Source organism: Maniola jurtina, chromosome 16 (genome assembly GCF_905333055.1).
Source record: "Maniola jurtina chromosome 16, ilManJurt1.1, whole genome shotgun sequence".
Taxonomy (NCBI): domain Eukaryota; kingdom Metazoa; phylum Arthropoda; class Insecta; order Lepidoptera; family Nymphalidae; genus Maniola; species Maniola jurtina.
The window spans coordinates 145,204-153,014 of record NC_060044.1 but is presented as its reverse complement, the minus strand read 5'-3'; positions in this window follow the sequence as shown (position 1 = coordinate 153,014).

The window sequence follows — 7,811 nt, the reverse complement described above, 5'->3', positions numbered from 1 at the left end:
TATCTCCATATAAAAACTTCCTTTTTACTGCCGCCAAAACATTAATAGCATTTGTACAAAGGAAACCCTTTAATAAGTATAATATCTTATAGATAATTTTATGTGAAGACATGTTATTATAAGTCAATTATTTTAATTAAAGAAAAAGTGGTGACAGCCTAGTGGTTAGACGTCGACCTTCTGTTCGGTGCGATGATGAGTTTAGTCAAAGTCAAAGTCATTTATTCAAATAAAGTACTATTGTAAACTTTCTGATTTTCAAACACTGACGTAGTGGTGATGATGACTTTATATGACTTATGAGAGCTCTATTAAGTACTTGTAGCTTATGAGATATACTAGAAGAGAATTATACCTCTAAGATTAAGTACATACGTACTATTCAAAGGTACTTAAAGGTAAAAGTTTAATTGAATAAAAAATACTTTACTTATATATTTATTATTTACTTAAGTTCACCTATGCACGTTCTACTTTTATGTCCAATAAACACACGACATACCAGTTTGATGGCTCGTGGAACGTGATTTTTGTTCGGAATAGCCATTCTATAAGTACATTTAATTCAATGGGTGTAAAACTAAAATCCTACTACTTCTTTCAAATGTATATGCCATCCCGGATAGATATTTTTTTAAATACTAGATGCTGCCCACGAGTTAGAATGAAAATATTTTTCAGGATTTTTTTTCAGTTTTTCTTCAATGTGTACTATGAATGTCCAAGCACATTTATTATATTATACTTGGAATGTACATAATGACACCTTTTATTTAATACAAAAGATCCATTTTACCATCCAGTTTGTCATAATATCTGCCATGAAACGCAGATAAATAATAATAATTAATGTAATGAGTAGTTTGACACCCTTTGCTTACGGAACCCTAGAAAGTAATAATTTTATTCTTCTCTGATTAGCGATTACTCATCAAGGCATATTAATTAAGTAGGCAGGTCGCGTAATAAAATTAAATCTAGATCCTGTTTTTTTCGGTGTCTATTTTAAAACCAGTTTTACATTATTTGAAGGACAGTAACCGTATTGGTAAATAAACGCAAGACTTGTATTTGTACAAAAAGTAGAGCGAATTGTCGAAACGTTGAACTTCGCGGCGAGCTGTGAACTGCCGCCCGTCAAACGTGAAATATACGTACTCGTACCTACGCGCTACGTGTTCGTCCGTACTTTAACCTCTACTATTAGACAACTTTTATAATTTGTCTGTTTATTTGTTTTAGCACGTGTAAGATTATGGAGCGAGTCGTAACTTATTCTCTAAATATTACTCTAAAATTAAGTATTTTTTGATATTTAATATTTTGTATTTTGTAAGTATTGATGAAAACCAGATATGTAACTATCTTTCGTCAAGTTTTATTACATAAACCTACAAATTTTGACAATTAAAATCTAAAAATTTAATTACAAATTGAGAAAAATTGAGGATAAATTAATTTTTTTATCATTATAGTTCATTTTTTTATTTTATTTATTTAATTACTAACAAAAAAGACGTGTGGCACTCGGGGACTGCCGCGGTAAAGCTATTGCATATATCAAATTACTCCCCTTAGGGGGGGTCTTAGGTTTTTTCGTTACGGAATTTCTAGATTCGGTCTCCACGTTCAAGGCCTGCGATAGAAGCTATGCAACAGCTTAAAAATATTTACAGGTTTTATTACGTATAATGTGTAAACATAAACTCAGTTGAGTTTTTCTGTGCACCACCGCAGTGCCGTCGACATAAGGCACACAATTATAAAATAACAATTCTAGGTTAATCAAATACAAATACACAGTTAGGTTAGATATTTTTTTTCTCCTCTGGCTCTACATAGATTAGCCAATGTCAAGTTTGTGACTGATTTTTAAATTTACCTAATATGTATTAAGTGTAAATTTATGTAAAATTAAAAATATTTATTGATTACAGCTTATCCAGCTAGAAATTAGTGGAGACAGATAAACTACAATAATACAAGTAGATAAAAACATAACAATAGTACGCGAAAGGAGTCGCGGGTCGCCGCTAGTAACATCATGTTACATTCTAGTATTGGAGGCGCTTGCGCAACGCATGGACCTCGGAACTGACATGTTTATTGGCCGCAAAAAAGTTATATCTAAGACGATCCATATTAACATAATGTATATCGGATGTACAAAATATTATGTTATCTCTTTTTTCTTATTTTCAAGATCAGAAACCAATAATAATTTATAATGTTCCCCTTGACTTTAGGACCCACTGTAGAGGTTGTATTTCTCACTAATAGTTGATGTAAATGAATCTAAGAAGAGGTTTGAATAGCAGTTGAATTATCAAGTGTAGAGGATATTATTAAATAATTGACCCGCCCCCGCTTCGCACGGGTGGGTTTATACAGGTTGTAACAAGAACGCTAGCAAAAACGAAGACATGTGACAGTACTGATATTTTTTAAAAGTTCACAATATATTACAAAGCAAGTAAAATATCTGGCTGACGCTAGAGGTCAAAGAACGTTCTGTAAATACTTCACTCGAAGTTTATGCCGCGTCGTAGATGGGGCATTAACCCGAGTTTTGCACACTATATACAAAGCGGGGTTGGAAAATACTAAATCACTAAAACTACAAGATAGCCAAATTTTTATTGCCATTAGATTATGTTAAGGTGGTTAGTATAATAATAACTGTAGCTAGCGTCCACAGACATCGGCCATTTACAGCTTTGTGTTCAAGTATCATCGTCATCATTCAACCCATTGCAACCCACCGCTGAGCATGGATCTCTTCTTTGTATGAAAACAGTTTAGGCGATAGTTCACCACGCTGGTCAAGTACGGATTGGCAGATTGCACACACCTTTGAGAATATTATGCAGAATTTTTCAGACATACAGGTTTCCTTACGATGTTTTGTTAAAGCAAGTAAAAAAACTAAAAAATGCACCTGTAATTTTTTTATGTCATAACGTTTTGAACTATGATTTCGATGGCTGGAATCGCATTTTCAGTCGCTCCCAATTACCAAAATATATAGCAACACCAATTTGCTTTTAGCTACAATTCAACATTAAATTATTACGAACGCCTAAATCCAGTCATTAGCGCGATTGGCACATACTACGTAAACTGCATTTCAACTTGCGTAATATTAGCATTGAATTTAAAAAGTATAAATGATATGAATGGATTTATAAGTAAGTAAAATGAAAGTTGCTGTCCCAGCATTGGGAAAGGCCTTCTCTTTTGGGCGAGAGGGACATAGGGCACCTCCTACTATGCTCTTATATCAGACGGGTACTCAAAGGAGTCGGAAAACCAATAGTTTCTATGGGATTTTTAAAATCTAAATCGCGTCAGTCACGGTCTTTTGTTACCCGACTACGGCAAACCCAAAAGGAATGGTTATGATTACTTAATATGATTTTAGCAGTCTATGCATGTAAGTTTGTATTTATGTGTGTACCACCGTAGCGCCTAAACAACTGAGCCGATTTTGATGAATGAGGTGTCAATCGATTCGTTATTATGGTCCGGGTAACATGTAACGGGGGGACCTGACAGATGTTACAACCATAAAAGTGGGGGTCTCCAAAAATTTTTTTTGTTATTGTACCGAGTGCGATATCAAATGAAAGAGAAAGAAATTCTGAGCTCATAAATATAAATAAAGAACAATGCAGGTACAATGTTAAATTACAACTAGCGACAGAAAAACAATTTTATTATAAGTATTCATCGCTATCTATCGGTAGTCATTAAAACAAGAGTGAATAGGATCTTCTAGATAAAGGCGTTCCATCTTACGCCACATCATCACTTTCCATCAGGAGTGATTGTGGTCAAGCGCTTGCCTATAATGAATTATAAAAAAAAGTTCTCGGGTAGTAGTCCGGGTTCAGTGCTGTTTAACCTTTCAATAAAGTAACACATCCCTATCGCACGCTACAATTAATGTGATATATCATCTAATCTTGTATATATTAACAGCTACATTATGATGCAGCATATCGAGTTAGTAGCTATAGGTGTACGTTATATTGGAGCATAAATCAACACCGCCATAGACCTGCCTCGCCCGCCAACCTGAATCGTCGTAATTCAACAAAGGTCATCTTTGATACGTGCGTAAACACCCATTTATACGAGACACTAGTTTCATTCCACGACTTCAGTTAGGAAAATAGGAAAAAAGTTGCACAATATAATAAAAAAAAATACGTTTGTTAGTTTTATATGTTACAAGTTCGTTCACGTGGATGTACGTTTTCAAATCCCGTGGGATCTTTTTGGTTTTCCAGGATAACAAATAGCCTTTTTCTTGCTCAGTAGTGTGCCGGCGGGATATAGTATGCACTATGCAAGCTATCCTGTACCTTTCGTCAAAATCGGTTAAACGGATGGGCCGTGAAAAGCTAGCAGACAGACAGACACACATTCGCATTTATAATATTATAAGTAAGTACTTATCAATATGGATTGTTGGCCGTGCTGAAGCGTAGGAGGTCCTTGATTGCGACATGCGTACAACTTCAAAATATGCGCGAACAATTTTCGTCACCTAGGTATTTGATGAAACTCGATTTCAGCTGAGTGCATATGTAACGACTTTCTCATTTCCTCCTCTAACCGGGAACGGGAAAGATCTGATCAAATGCCAAAATCCACAATATGGAGTTATAGACAATTATAATGTTCTCTTAAAGACAATATATGCAGTCTGTCCGCACTTGGTCAGCGGGTGGACGATGGCTTAAACCATAACCTGATTCTGAGACATATGGCTTGGATTCTGAGAGGAGATCCATGCTCAGTAGTGGGCTGGCAATGATGATGATGACTGCTTGATGATCGCAGTAGAGTACAGACGTAACCTTAAACCGTAAGGTGGTACAGTTTGCCACTATAATGTACTACAACTAACTACACCCAGGCGTAGCAAAACCAAACTAGAGCCAGATCAGTGGAAATATAATCTGGAAGCTTTCACTTACAATACAAAGCACGTGCAGCGGAGCCTTGCGCTACAAAAATCGCCACAACATGACTGATTAAGTCGGTATACCTACGAGTACTTGTTCAACCACAAATTGCCTACTTGATATTACTTGGGTTTTACCAATTTTAGTCATTCAGTTAATTATTTTAAAATGTTACAAGTAGAAAATACGGATAATACTTCATCTTCATCATGATCAACCCAGCGCCGGCTACCGACCACGTGACCACGGATCTCTCTTCCGACACGGGAATGCATGCCATAGTCCGCCACGCTGACCCAATGCGGATTACCAAACTTCACACACGTTTGAGAATATTAGGGATGGAACGGTCAGGCTTGCAAGGTCCAGCAAGATGTCCTTCACCGATAAAGCTAACATAACGGCTAACATATAACTCCGAAAAATTAGAAATAAAGTAGAAAAGTAACAGAAAAGTTAGGGGTTCGAACCCCCAATCTTTCAAATAGAAGGCTTAGGAAAATATGTATGTAGTAATATAAATATGAACATGGACGCTAATTAATTAACTAGTAGTAAAGATCGCTCGTAACGAGCCGCACTCAAGAACATGCCTAGATTATGTAATTACTTCTCGAAAGTGACAAAAATTGCTTCGAAGTTTCTATTTCCAATGCGTTGCAGATTCTTCCACTGAACGCTGTCTCAGTACTGGACCTCTTAATATAGAACACGCAGCTAAAAGTGTATCCCAAATATCTAAGCTCCACATATTTTGGTCTTAAATACAAATATTTGGTGCTTGGCGCTAGAAAACAAACAGCATAGCGACGCGTGATAGCGCCGGCTTAGATAGTGGCGCGTTGTTTACGCACCTCTCGGTAAAACCACACCTAAAAGCGTGTTTAACAAGTGTAAATTTAAAATTAAAAACTCCTGACAGAAAACTCTTTAAAAAGTAAATGACTTTCAAACGGCTGAACCGATTTTCTTGGATTATAGCTAAGAACACTCTCGATCAAGCCACCTTTCAAACAAAAAAAACTAAATTAAAATCGGTTCATTCGTTTAGGAGCTACGATGCCACAGACAGATACACAGATACACACGTCAAACTTATAACACCCCTCTTTTTGGGTCAGGGGTTAAAAATATGGTGGCCCTTAATTACCTGTTTAAAGAAATCGTTGGGCTCAAAACGGTCCCACGCTGTCTGTCCTAGGCTTAAATAAACTCATCAATCCCTGCCGCTAATCGTATTTATTTTATGCAAATCCTCGACACTTGCAGCTTACATTAATATTCCTTGTAAATCAAAGTTTTAGTCAGAGTCGGTGTCACAGCATAATTTATTCAGCGTCATCGTCAAGTGTGCATTCATCGGCGAGGACGGGGATCGCAGCTAATCGCCGAATCTGATTGATGACGAAGGCGCAGGCTCCATCTGGTGGAATGATCTATCTACTAGATAATTATTTTGCCTCAGAAACATGGGAATCCATATCTACTTGTATGCATACGTATCTATCACTACCCATCAACAAACACACTTTCGCATTTATGAATGCGATATAGAGAGACATTTAAGGAAACTGATTAAAATGAAATAATCAGCATCTAATAAAGACGGCAAAACATTGGTGCAACCTGCATCGGTGCGACAACACCTTTACTTAGATTCGTTTTTAAAATTGTTAGCTCCATTTTTAAATGTACTTATTTTTATTTTACATTCATCCTGAATATTATTCTATTTTTCAGCTTTTATTTTTGTTTAAAAATTTAATTTACTGTATCTAGTTATGGCTCGTCCATCTGTACTCGACAAAGTTCTATGAGTTGCATGTAAGCATTTTTGTAACTGACAATGCGTCTCATATTATATGATGAGTATTAAAGACGCCTCAATATCGGCATAACGTGTTTAATTTCTCCCTTGGTGGAACAATTTCCCTGGTGGAAATCCCAGGAAAATCCGGAAAAGCTCCCGCGGAAAACCAAAAGTATCTGCTTCATATTGTGTGTTTTTGTCAAAATATTGTTATTTGTTATGGGTTATGATTTTATTGCCGGAAATGGAATTCATTAAATTTATTTATTTATAACATCGGGGCTTAACCGAACCTCGCTGACAGGAAAAGCCTTCAAAACTAATAACATATGCACAAACATCGGATACGTACCCCTGTTATTATTTCGCTTAGGAGGTACACATTGCTGTATGTAATAGGTATGACCTAACATGAACTCCGAGTTATAATAATAATCAATCTCCAAATCATAAACATCAATAATAAATTAATGGTTTGTGTCCGTAAAGCCGAGTTTGATAATGCAGCGATAATAAATATCTGAACGAATTCCGAATTATTTTTGTTCCGTGAATTATTTATGTAATTCGTAGTTATTTTTATGGAATAGCCGGAGCCCGTGGCATTTGAGTTTTATGACCTCAGGACGTTGCTGATAGATATTATTAAACCTGCCTAATATCATCCGCATTTTCCCAAACCTACGCAGTTGTATTGCCTTGAGTAAATCGATTTGTCTCTTTTAGGATACGCTATTTTTGGCACTGCTTAGTATAATTTATGTGCAATATTTATACAGATCATGCTCGTGTTTCCGATAAAAGTTTTAATGGGCGATATAATGGCTAATTTTGTAATAATATGTGTTTTGATTCGTCAGTGGGTGAGGCCGTCCTCCTCGCACGTACCGGTCGTGCTGTGACTCGGATACAATCATGAATTTTTCTGCAATTAAAGGAGGCGATGTGAATACTCGTTTGCGTGTCGCCTGCAGCGACACCGTGCTGCGAGGACTCGGAACTCGCCCACAGTATATAAGGACTATGTC